The 13,909-nt window shown below is 41.9% G+C and overlaps 1 pseudogene; it reads right to left on the bottom strand.

Annotated features, from left to right (window-relative positions):
- Positions 1–10,693: 10,693 nt before the first annotated feature.
- LOC121155657 lies at positions 10,694–11,821 on the bottom strand (annotated as a pseudogene).
- Positions 11,822–13,909: the final 2,088 nt, after the last annotated feature.

Below are 13,909 nucleotides of genomic sequence, written 5' to 3'. Positions count from 1 at the left end.
GGATGGCTCTGACAAAAACCCAACACAGAAGCAGGTAGAATAGTGGGGAGCCACAGCATAAAACAGGACAACAGCAGGGAGTCAAAAGCAAAAGGGAAACAAGTGCCTGGGAGCCCCTGCAGACACAGGAGGGAGACTGGTTGAGGGCGTAAGCTAGTGGATGTCCTGTCAAGGTTGTGGGTATGGGACAGAGTGGGGCCACGCCCAGAGATGAACCTGCTGTCTTGGATCTAAACCAGGTATGTTCAACACGGCTAATGACTTGCTCTTCTTCCCATTCCAGACTTCGATTTTGTAGTCCTATCCCTCCACCAAGGCCGGAGAGAGACTGCACAGGATGGTCACAGCTGCTCACTTCTGCAGAGGAGGTGTGCAGGGGTCTGAAGGACAGTTCTCAAGCCTTGAAAGCTTTGTTGAAGCTCCCTGTAATTCAGTCTTATTTTCAACATACAAAAGTTAAAAGAAAAACAAATGCAAACCTCAACTGCAAACACACACATGCTGATTCTAATAGCTTTTAATCCCTTCTGTTAAATATCACTACCTCATTAGTATAAGTTGACATGATTGGACCTGCAGCTCATGATCCTTTTTACAAAATAAACTAGTAACACTAGATCACTTTCAGTAATGTAAAATCCAAATAAATACATTAAAATATTCATTTAAAGAGTATCTCTAGCCTTTTTTTGGGGGGGGAGGAAGAAAGTAGGGTAGGACAACACAGAATAGATGAAAAGACTGAAGTGAGTTTACAAGCAGATCCCTAACCTAACAAAGAACTGTCCTGCCAAACGTCCCCCTTGCCGCCTGCCAGACCCCAGTCTGGGCGGGCTGCAGCAATTCAGTCTCTTCTGTTGTTGTTGGGGAGGGGGCAGGAATGGTTTGGCTCTGAGGTTTGGCCTAAGCCTTTGTTGCTGTCGCATTTCAGACTCCATTCTTCCAACTACCTTGATGCCTTCATAAGCAACATGACCACATCTTAATCATGTCTCCAACATCCTATAAAACAAACCAAACCTTCTGTTCTCATTCTCACCCTTAAACAAAACCTGTGGGAAGCGCTCTGCCATACTCAGTCAAGTACTAAATTCTCTACAGCAAAGTAATCTCAAAATAGCTAAAAATCCACTCTGGAGGAAGCCAGATGATTTGGAAACATTTACGCACAGTCTGTAGCACATAATGACAAGGTATAATGAAAATGCGTCTTAGGACAACTGACAGTAATAAATGAAACCTATTTTTGAAGCTAGGATGTTGGAAATTTGGACGTCTGGGAAAGAGTTGAGTTACTGCCTCTTTCCTAAGCCACCAAAAGCCTCAACTATAGACACATAACTAGAAAGCATCACTCTAGCCAATGGAAATCTGAGGCCAAAAGCCTTCTGTGTTCTAATACTTCTACCAATTGTTCTAATTCTTCGGGCACTTTGTATTTTCCATAGTACCAATCAAATTGCAGCAGTATTTCTGAATTGGACACTTAAAGTTAACTGTTTCAAGGATTAGTGAATGGCCAGCTTAAGGGGAAAATGTTTTTGTTTCAAAGGAACAACAGTTTGTGGCAACGTAACAATGTCTCCCTCATATTTTGAGAAGGTAACCTCCAATTTCATCCACAAAATAAATAAATAAACAAATAAAATCAATTCAACAATACCATTCCATTTTATTTAGCAGTGACTTCACCTTGCTTTTTTCTAAATCTGGCAAGTTTCTGAATGCAAGGATAAATTTGAAAGAGCAAGACAAGTAAATTTGTCTAAAAGCTATCAACAAAAGACAACACTTTAATAACTGAATGTCCAAGTAAACATAAGCACATCACTAAGAACACAAAAACGTTTTGTGTTGGCATTTTCTGTTTCTGTTTGGTTAAACAGCTCTTCAACAAACTGGGATCAATTATCAAAATAATGTGGAGAATTACCTGAAATCAATTCCAAAAAAAGTTTTGTATATATGTGTGTGTGTATATATATATATTTTGTATATATATATATATACATATATACATGTATATATGTACATATATGTGTATATATTTTGTATATATGTATATTTTTTTTCTATATATATAGAAATATATAGAATATATATGTTTTTGTGCATTCCAAAGCTAACACAGAAGTGGAAAATGCACATTTGTAACAAGTTATCCTATTTAGGAAGATAAAATGATACCTGAACAACTGTTTTCGTTACATGATTACTCAGTAAGAGAGACAAAAGAAAGAAAAACTCTACAAAACAAGGAACCTGTTTGTACTGTGAAAAAGAGCAAAAGTGAGGCTGTGATTTATGACAGATAAGCTGCTACAAACTTTATGCAAGAAAACTTATGCAGAGTTGAAACAATAAATTCATTTTGTTTTCTTCTAGTTGGTGTAATAAATTAAAAAATATGTACAACTCTTAAGTGTCTAAGGTTCCTTCAGCCTGATAAACAAAACAGGAAAAGCCACACAATCAAAAATAAACTATAAAAATAGATTATTATTTTTTTAGTACCATCGCTGCAACACTTTCCTTAAGGAATTTGAAAAAAAGGAGATATAACAGCCTATTTTTTTTCTTTACTTTTCAACTTTGTTTTTAATTTCCTAGAACTCATAAACAATTCCTAAATTTTCCATGCCAATTAAATGTTTTCCTTTGGTTTTAACACAATAGTTCAAAAAAATAATTCAATTTTTAAAAATATACTTTCTCCTACAGAATGCCAAGCCTGCCAAATGTGCATTCAATCTGCATGTATCTGCAGATGAGTAATAAAGACACCAGTTCCATTAGCATAATCGATACACAATTTACAGAGCCTCCCAGACAGAACTGCATGTGAACGTGTATGCCATTATCTTAGTAACTGCAAATTAATAGTTGTTTGTGGAAATATATTCCTACTTACGTTGTCTCGATCTTGACTTGACAAGACATGACCATACATTAAAGATTTGTATGTGTGTTATATTTAAACATTTAAAAATGATGATTTATCACCAGAGTCTTCAAACGTGCTTAAAGTAAAAGCAACTAAATGAGCCACAGAAAGATGCCAGAGAGTGGCTGATAAACATTCACGTTTATTTGTTTTGCCTACTACTGTGTGATTCAGCAAGTACAATTTCTGTGTGTATATTGAGAAAAGGGGGACACAGGGTTGGAGGGAAGGAGAGAAGGAAGGAGGGAGGGAGGGAGAGGCAGAGAATCAGGAACATAATTAGCAGTAAATACATGCAGGTAAATAGCATATTCCCAGAATTATACTAAAGAAATAAATCTGATCAATCCTATCACCACTGCTTCTATAGTTTTTTTTTAATTTTTCATTTTATTTTTTTTAATATTGTTTACATAGTTGAGAAGGATGCATGTTCCTGTGGGCCTCTGATTGGGATCAGACAAAAGCATCAGTTTTTTTTTTTCCTCTTGTGTCAGCAGGAGAGAGGTGGGATGTGGGGGGAGGGGGTGGGAAGGGGAGCATGGAGGCCACTCCTTGCTGTCAAACCACATCAGCACCCAGGGATGGGGGACAGTCATTTGATTACGCCTTAGAGACCCCAACGTAGGGAAGAGTGTCCCAAGGGTATCTCCGAATAGTTTTGATAGCCTTGAGATGTCATCGTCTTTGTCACACCAGGGTCTACTGGCTGACCAAGTCCACCCTAATGCATCCACAGACCCAGAAACATGCGGCCAAACTTGGCCACTAGAGTGATGCAAACTGTTCCACTTTCCATCCTCTGATGAGGCACTCAGTGTCCTGCACTGGCCCAGATGAGCTTGCCATCACGTCCCCCAGGTGCCTCTGGGCATGCTGTCCACTGCACAGGCATCAACAGTCGAGCAAGTCCAGTCCCAATACACGGGCACTCCAAGGTTAGATCACGTATCTTGGGATTTTCCCTGTTTACTAGGGTTTGAGTCTAGCAATCCAGTGTGGGAGTCCCCTAAGAAATCTCACCTGAGGTGACCTCAGACTATATAATATTTTAATGTCCTACACTCCTGAAACTACACATAACCAACAGTACTAAAAACAGCATTTGCTGTGTCCAACACTCCATCTCAGATGTCTGGACTGTCATGTTCTCATCAGAAGTGGCAGGTCACACTCAGTTATATCTGCAGTTGGGATCAACATCCTATCTTGGGTTCTTGGGTCAACCATTCCCCAAAAACCAAGCCCACCTTTCAGAGCCTTGGAGAAAAACTGCATCAAAGAGAGGCTGTGTCAATTCAGAGAAAACAGAAAGGATGATAAAACGCCTTGGCCTGCCAGTGGGAAATATGTATCTGTTTTTCCCTAGCTGCTTCACACAGCGTATTTAAAACAGGCAATGTGGCAGTCCCAAGAGGCCAGTCAACCCCAAAGCCAGACACACAACTATAGTTTTGCAAACACAACTCCCCCTCATTTTTTCCCTATAACTCATGCTGGTGGGCTCCACCGTGACAACTCCCTTGACATCTGAGTGACAGTATCAAGAGGAAGGCCTTGGAAAGTCTATTCCAGGACAAGCATTTGGTGCACCAGTTAAGATGCTTGCTGCTCAGGATGTCTGCATCCCTTGTTGGGTGGCCTGGGGTCCAGTTTTGGCTCTGTTTCTGATACTAAATTTCTACTAATGTACATTCCTTTTAGAAGGCGGCAGATAATAGCTCAAGTCGTTGGGTTTCTGCCACTCAAGTAAGTGGGAATTCTGCTGAAGCTCCTGGCTCTCTTTGTGGGCCTGATACACCCCAACAGTTGCAAACACTTGAGCAGTGAACTAGTGGAAAGAAGGAGTGCATGTCTATCGCTGTTTGCATCTCTATTTCTTTCAAAGAGCTAAAAACTGTTTTTAGGAGAAAGCCTACCCAGCCCTTACAAGGTGGCCAATCTGTGGAGGCTTCACCCACCACAGGAAGAACGCTCTGATCCTTGGCACCACTCCTCCCCCTGCCCCACCCCCACTAAAATACCTCCCAGATCAGCTTGCAGAGGCATTCAATTCTTTTATCTGAAGCCAAATCCTTTAATTACACAATTAGGGATTTTTCAGGTTTCCACTGCTTTCATGGCTCTCTCAAGTATAAATGACTACTATCAAATCATACTTTTTCTCATAGATATAACTTTCTCTCTGGAGAGTGGAGTGGATTGTTGAGAGAAGTCAGATCTAAGAATCTAAGCCAAAAAGGAACACTCTAGAATGGATCCTTAAGATAGAGGACTAAAAAATCTATTTCTTGATTTGGTTTATGATTACTCTTGCTTCATCTATTTCAAAACTGTGAGGCTAAAGACCACCCACTTCCATGACTAAAAATCTCTTTTATTTCTACCTTAGTCATACTAGGTAGACAAGTCCAACTTTTGTCCCTCAGTATTCCCACCTATAAAATGGGGACATAGAAAACAACACAGAATGCCTTTAAGGCCAGATGCATGAAAACAGTTTCTTTGGCAGCATTAAACATGTGCCCAAAGTATCTGTCGCAAATAGTGACTCTCAACTCTCCTTTGCTTCTATTACCTGCTTGCTAAGTGTAAATACAAATGTCACACAACTCCACTCTCACTTTCTCCATAAGAGAAAATAATTTATTCCCCAAAGAAACAAAGCAGGCAGAAAACTAGGCATCACTACTACAGGCTCTGCAGAGCTGGGCAGCAGAGAGGGGACACATTTCCCAGTCTACCAGGAGCTCATCCACAAGCCAAAGCCACTCCCAGTTAGTGACTGTCAGGGAGTCAGGTACCTGCCGAGCACCGTCCTTCCATTACCTGATATACCAGTCCTGAGATATGCATTTGAGACAGACAAAATGACAGCCAGCCAGCAACACGGTTGATTCAACTGAGGGTCCAGCAGCATGGGACTCTCCTGTCTATGCACTGTGACATGCCGACCACACATACAGAATCAAAAACCCGAGAACATGGAAGATTAACCCTCACATGGTAGCAGGCCATGACTTCAGCTTCTGAGTTGGATGGGAAGTCACTCTGACTACCACAGTCTAGAATAGGTATAGCCAAGACAGTAACTCTGTGAACATGGTGTGATTTGGGACGCTCAGCCTCTGAGGTCACTGGGTCTTGGAAATGATGGGTGGGTCACCTCCAGGATCCTCCCTGGTCAGGTCCATGAGTGTATTGCTAGCCCTGTCTTACCAAGAGGTTCATAGCAAGCCATGGCTGACCTTTCTGGAAACTCAACTTCCAGCTGAGCTCACAAACGCTTTCCAAAGTGTTTTCTAGAAGATCCACACTCAATGATCCCAAAGTGGAATTTTCTTTGTCACTCACTATCACTTAAGCACATGCCACTCATTAAAAGTAGCCTCTCCACAATCCTCCGGGCTCTCCCACTCAGATTTTCATTGTGATTTCTCTCACTTCATTTAGCGTTAAGGTTGAGGGAAAAAGGATAGATAAAGGATATTTGAAAGTCAGCTGATAGGATACATTAAGGTATTAGGCTCTGTCTATATAGCAAGACAACTTTATGGCAGTTATCATTTAGCTGAAATGGGAAGAAAGAGAGCATCTAGGATGAATGAATGCCAAGGTCAACCTGCGGGCATGGATGCAGTCTAGCTTCAAAGCCCAGAGACAGCGCAGCCAACCTGACAGTGCGGCCTGGGTGAGTCCATCAACTAACTCGAGAGAACAAGCAGGAGAAGGGAGAGAGGATAGCACATCAAGAAAGCCACAGAAGCACGACTTGCTGCTACAAAAATGGAGGAGAAACTAAGGGATGATATTTCAACCTGCCCCAAAATAAGGTATTAGATCAAAGGAAAGCAGTGGTCAGCGCAGTCAGCAGACACACGTCTGCGCTCTCCCTCAGCTGGTACAGCCTGCGTCCACACCCACACATGCTTCCAGACACCACGGAAAGCCCTGGAAGCCCACAAGCAGGCGTTTCCTAACTGATGACCAAGATGAGGACAAAAACTCTTTTTTTAGCTGATCCCTTTGTAAATCTAAGCCCAGATTTTTAATTTAAGGATTATTAATAAACCAACTCTGATGAAATGTTCCCATGATATGTCAATTACCTGTCTCCAGCTTCTCTCCCCAGGGCAATTAGACTCCCTCTGCAGACCAGCCCCAATTAGCTTGTCTGTATGCTTCCTTTCTCTTTTCATTGGAAGTTCTGCGGGGGTTTTCTTTCTGAATTCTCTCCACGTCAGGAAAGCCTAGCTGGTAGTCAGGAGTGTAAGGCTGCCCTGGCCAGTGGGCAGGTGCTTCCCAGGGCAGACTAAAACCAGCAAAGACTTCTCAGAACACCTCTCTCCCAAGGATGGATGTCAGAATCTAAGAGTTAACAGCCAATGGGAGGCACAAATGTCAGAAGGCACAAGGCCCTCTGAAACTGAAGAGTAAGAAACATCTGCTAGGTATCTCATATCTACCAGACATTACATTGAGCTCATTAAGTAATGATTTTAATTTTTATCTATCTTATCTAATTGAAAGAAGGAAAGAGAGACAAGGAGAAGGAGGAGGAGAAGGAGGGGAGAGGATGGGAATCTCCCAGGTGAGTAGCAGGGACCATACCATCTGAGCCTTCACCTGCTGCCTCCAGGATTGAAACCAAAGAACTCCGATGTACACTGTGGACACCCCATGCAAAGCTCCAACACCCCTGTGAACATCTGAATTCTTCGTGGTCCCAACATCTCTGTGAATGTGGTACCACTGTATACTGTCAGCGACAGATACAGAAATCGCAGCATACAGTAATTTAATCATCTGTCCGAGTTCAACCAAATTAGAATTTCAAATCAGGTTGCCTGATTGAAGCCATGCTCTAAATCGCACATATTTTTTCTGTTGGCTCACTATTTGCTGAGCATCTACTACCACATTTCCAGAAATCTATTGAGGGGTGGGTGACACAGGGGTGGAGTTACAGAGACAAGGCCATGCCATCATGTAATGGGAGATTCAGAACTAAAACAATCTTAAACACAACAACAAAAGTTCACCAGTTACAAGGAGAAAACTGAAAATAAGGCTTTCTTTTAACTTTTGTAGGACAAAAGAAAAAATTACCATCTATAATGTCAAAAGACACACTAGGGGAAGAATTTACAACATGTAAGTGAAAGGGCAGATTTGCTTAACAAGAGTTAACTCCTTCAAACCAAAGGTAAAAGTCCTAGAAAATAAGGCACTGAACGGAAAAATAAATAAAAATGTTTACGAACATTAGAAAAGACGCTCAATCCACCTCATCATTATAGAAGTTCCCATTAAAATCTCAGTTAAAGACCAGTTAGTGTGCTTGTTTTCACAAGTTGCATCCAGGAAAGGCAAAGTATTTGAACACAGTCATCCTCTAAGCCTACTGCTAACAGCAGCATAAACTGGCCTTACTTCTGCAGAGGGCAGTCTGGCAGTTTATTGAAACATGCAACGCACATTCCCCTTTAATCAGCTATCTCGTTATTAGGAATTTGCCCCAGATATATCCTGATGACCACATAGGTCAGTAAGAACATGCATGTGCACATCAAGGCACCATGTGTGAATGGCATAGGAAACATTCTGATGATCACGGGCAGGCCAAGCTAGGGTGGACACTGCAGAGATGAGGAAATGAAGGAGAGGAATCCTGAGCGCTGATATGTGAAGACACCTAGGAAATCCAATCAGCGAATAAGACTGCATACTGTCATTGTTAGGGGAAAAGAGGCCCACATATATTTTGCCAAAGTATCACCACGTAAGTATTATCCTCATACCTGTACAACCAGCACTTCAAGAACGGGAGCACTTGACTTAAGAGTTTAGCCAGAGCTTGGGACATCAGCACGCAGTATGCAAAGGTCTGGCTATAATACCAGCTCTGATCTGCACCCAGCCTCCTGCTACTGCACACCGTGGTAGGCAGAGGCAACTGCTCAAGTCGTTGGGTCCCTATGAGCCACACGAGATATATGGATTAAGTTCCCCACACCTAGTTTTGGCAGGACCTGTCCTGATGTTGCAAGCATTTAGTGAGTCAGAAAATGAGCAGGCGAGCTCTGTCTCCTCCTCTTTCTCTTCCTTCTCCTTCCTCTCCTTTCTCTCCCTCCCACTCTGCCCCTTAAAAAATAAATTTTAAGACTTTCTTAAAAAAAATTTTTTTAATGTGGAAAAAAATAATTTAAAACGATGTGGAAATGTGGACATTTCACTCTTTTTTTTTTTCATTTTTAATTACTCATCTTTATTGATAAAATAGGCTCCTACACAGTATGTACTCTTTAGACAGTAATGTAAGGTTGTTTTTTAAAAAAAAATACGGATGAAAAACTGTCACTGAAAACAAAGTAAATGTCTTATCATCAAGACCATGAAGGAATCCAAGCAAGAAAACCAAGAATAAATTAACTAACTTGTTTACAAAAATAATTATTTAGCAAGTAACATTTGTTAACTGAGCTGCCTCAGACTCCCAACTGTCTAGCTTATTTCCTTCAGTTCTTACCTGGGATAAAAACTATATTGATGAATGTGACATTAAAGCAAGGACACTTACCCAAAACCAATAGAAATGCTTAAAAATAAGAAGCATCATTTACTTATAAAACATCAGTTAAGGCCTCTGAATGACAAAAGAAAACCATTTAATGTTTGCTTGGGCCATTAGCCCTTTTCTAATCCAATAGCCCCAGGCTCCCAACCTTAAGACAGAAAAAGTCTGAAGCAAAAAGTAATTTTGCATTTTACCAGTAACATGAAGCTATACATGAAAGCTACCACGGGAGTAATAGTTGTTTAATATGTTTATACTCAAAAGTAGGAGTTTTTATTTGTGCTACTTTTAATATTTATATAAACAAATGTTTAATCATATTTGACATTCTATAATCACCACAGAGCAAGAAAAATTTAGGTCTCAGTTGATGTTGAAATTGATTTGTGTATATGGTAGTTTTTTAAAAAGTTAATGTACTTTTTATTTGCCGTGTAAAAAACAAAACAAAAACAAAAACAGAAAACATTTGTGCATCCATATTTCCTCCTCTTTCAACTGAAATGTTTTAAGAAAACTCTTAACAGGTCCTAAGATCAGGTGGAACTTAAAAATTGATCCAGAATTTTGACTTTCTGTATCTCCAGATTAATTACTTTTGAAAAAAGGTGCTATGAGCCAGAGGAATTTTCAACTAACTGAAATTACTGTGCTTGTCTGCTCATCATATAGTTGTTGGCTAAATGGATTCTGTGATAGCCTCAGATCAACCAAGGAAAAGTCTGATCCGCGTTAGGCTTCGAACCAAACCTTACTCTTTGCAACAAGTAGTTTAACCTACTAGATGTTTATCACATGATCTGTTTTCTTAGAAAGTAGTATTTCTTCTTTTTCATTCCTGAAATGGTATTTCGGACACTGAAGTAAATTAGGGACAATAGTTAGGTGAATATCAGGATAAATTAAATCGCCTCTTAACGTCCATGTAAAACATTCCTACATCCTTTAAAATTGGATTTGTTTTGGGAAAAAAAATGGGGAAACAAAATAATTAAAGCTGAAGTCTCATGGTTGATATGTTGTTTAACTTGTGACACCAAACAGGAAAGTAAACTTTAGGAAGAGAATCTCCTAGAACTACAGCAGAAATATGTCTATTTTCCATGGTGAGAGTTCTGTGGATTCCCACTCATGGGGAATAGTCAGGTTTATTGAAGTGCACCCACCAATGTGGAAAGGTCCTGATCCGCTCAGCAGGTGGGGAAGCTGCTCCCTTGCGGGTCACAGGTCAGTCCTGACTCCTCAGTTGGGTTCTGCATGGAGTCACGACTATTTCTTGGTTGCTGTCTCTAAGCCTATGTTCTGAACATGTTGTAGACAGACAAAGGGACTGCTCAGTGGCTCACGGGTGCATGGCTAGTTCCTGGCAATTGGGGACATTTCAGCTCTTCCTCAGACTCAGGTCACTGCTGGTCACCAATGCTGACAGTGTTGTACTTTCTGTCACTTCGTCTTTTCTCAGGTTCAAAAAGGATTCTCGAGTTATTTGAAGGATCTCTCTGAGGCCTTTGTTTTCTTATTCAAGTTGAAGTATCCGTTCCTGTTCTTTGCAGCCCTGTTGCCCGTCAATCTCAATAGCTTTCCTCATCACTGCGGCCATTTCAGTTATCGGTCCACATGTGCTTGCAGCTCCTTGGAGTGCTGTTCTTTTAACTTCGTTATTATTCCTGGGTCATCTTTTTTGCTAGCCATTAGCAACCTAAACATTTGTTCTCGATACTTGCTCATGATAAGTTCCAAGGCAGACTGATGTTCTTCCAGAGATGTACGCAATTCTTTGTTCTCTTGTTGCAGTTCTCTGATCTGTTTTCCTGCTGGATTCCCATTACTAATGTGGAGCGGGGCCGATGTCTTGCAACTTCATTAAGTTCTTGAATTTCTTCCTGATACTGCTTCATGGCTTCCACTCGCTTGTTGAGGGCCGTGGTCTGCTCAATGAGAGACTCTGCTGCGTCATCGTGGTCTCTCAGCCTTTCCACAAGAGCTTTCGCATCAGCAAGCGCCTTCTCAATCGTGCAGCTCATCTCTCCAGGGAGACCTTGGAGGAGAAGCTTCGAGAAAGAGGCGACGTCCACTCCCCTCGCCCCCGCCTCGGGGAGCGCCCAGGTAAGAGCGACAGGTATGTCCACCGGCCAAGGAGCCAAAGGTTCTCCTTCAACTTTCCGGGAAGACACAGAGAGGGCTCGGAGCCGCTAGGGTCGGGCGGGCCCTTCGCCTCCCGGCGCGGTGTCCACTTACTCGGCTCTCAATTCCTCGAGGAGACCTGGGGCTCAAAGCCGTCGCTGCCAACCCTGGACCCTCTAGGCCCGAGACCCCGCGCCTACGATCAGCCTTCCCGTCGACCCCGGCCCGACGCCGGCCTCCGCCGACCTCTCCCCAGTCTCCGACATTTCACTCTTAACTGGATTGGAGAATAATATGGATGAAAGGTAACAGTTGTTAGACTCAAGCATCCTCCCACAGACTTTTTCATTTTCTTTTTTGGCTCTGTGACTAATGGTGTCCCAAACAGAATAAGAAGATGTATGGAACATGGGTGCAGGTGCTTGCCCGCCTTTCCCACAGGAGTACCTGGATGCGAGTCCCCACTGTGCTCAGATTCCAGCTTCTCACACACATGTAAGTGGGTGGCAGCTCAGGTAGCTGGATCTCCCCTTGGGAGTGAGTCCAGACCAAGTTTCCAGTTCTGGCATTGACACAAACCCTACTTGTTGCAAGCATTTAGGGAGTGAGTGAGCAAATAGTCTCATTCTCTCTCGCTCTCTCTCCTCCACCCCTTTCTGGCACCCTCTTTGAATGAATTGAATGGGAAACTACATGGAAAGTGTGAGTTGAAAATTAAAAAAAAAACTGGTGGATAAATTACTCTTTCATAATTTTGCACTCTACATAAGTTTTTAATTATAGAATATGCTAATGAGTCATTGATTCATTGTCATATTTTACTATTTATTAAGCTCCTTGAAGTGAGAATTGCACTAAGAATTTGCAAAGATAACTATCATATGTTTCTAAATATCTGTGAGATTATATTGTGAGGAAAACTATTGAATAATATAACAAAGTGTGTGGATTTATTCAGCTTTCCAACAGCATTATAAGAATTAAAATAAATCCAGATATCTGGGAAAGTAAATGGATCAACTGAATGAAAAATTCAACGGATACAGATGTAAGTTATTTACCAAGGACTGGGAAAAAAAACAGGCCTCTGTATGAAAGATGGCCAGACCCTGTGCAGAAATTTGCCACATGCAAATAAAAGATATGAGCTGGAAACACACTAGCACTTTAAAGCTATGCAGGTTCTGGAATTCACATCATGAGGGACATAGATGTATTGCAGGTCTTCACAGACAGCTCCATGAAATCTGTGGACAACGGTCTCACCTGCTCTCTGCAGCCCCTTGTATGCCTGTAGAATGCATGGCAGGTTTAGTACTTTTCATTCCACAACATTTAATCCCTCAGACTTGGTTTGAAGCATCTGTCCTCTAGCATCCTTCCCTGGCACTCCTGGTGTCTCTAAGCAGTGCGCTCATGAACCCTCAGGGTTGACCTTCAGCACTGGAAAAGCATCTCGTTTGCTTAGTGTGTTTCCACAGTTGGACCAGAATTCCACGAGGACATGGATCCCATCTGATGACTTTGCAAGATCCCCAACTCCTAGCACTTCCACAATGGTAAATGTTGGCTGTGCTAGGAGTTGGGGATCGGCACGGCCTTCCAAAAGTTCATGGAGGGGACAGTGAAAAGGGTAAAGCCACTGCCTACAATGTCAGCATCTCATACATGTGCTGGTTCAAATCCCAGTTGCTCCACTTAGGATCCAATCTCCTGGGAGAAGCAATGGGAGAAGGTCCAAGTGTTTGGGGCCCTGCCATATATTTGGAAGACCGATATGAAGCTCCCAGCCACCAGCTTCAGCCTGACTGGGCACTGGCCACTGCAGCCATTTGGAAAATGAACCATCAGATGGAAGATCTCTCTCTTTAACTCCTTCTCTTTCTGTGTTACTCTGCCATTCAAATAAATAAATTATTTTTTAAAGAAATACTTGTAGAAAATATAAATTTTACATCTTATGTAAATATTTTATTTCAAACAGAAATATTTCTGTAAATGGTAGATAATCTGATTTTAGCAAAAAAATTTTTGAAGTCTGGCTGATGTCATGGTGTAGTAAGCTAAGCCTCTACCTGTGGCACTAACATTCCACATGGATGCTGGTTAGTGTCTATGCTGCTCCACTCCCCATCCAGCTCCCTGCCTGTGGCCTGGGAAAGCAGCAGAGGATGGCACAAGGCCTTAGGTCCCTGCTTCATGTGAGAGACCCAGAAGAGGCTCCTGGCTCCTGGCTTTGGATCAGCTCAGCCCCAGCCTTTGTA

This window comes from Ochotona curzoniae, unplaced genomic scaffold (assembly GCF_017591425.1).
Source record: "Ochotona curzoniae isolate NIBS_2020 unplaced genomic scaffold, NIBS_Ocur_1.0 contig_2981, whole genome shotgun sequence".
NCBI classification, from domain to species: domain Eukaryota; kingdom Metazoa; phylum Chordata; class Mammalia; order Lagomorpha; family Ochotonidae; genus Ochotona; species Ochotona curzoniae.
Note: the sequence above shows the minus strand (reverse complement) of the source record. Positions and strands in the feature narration are given on the sequence as shown.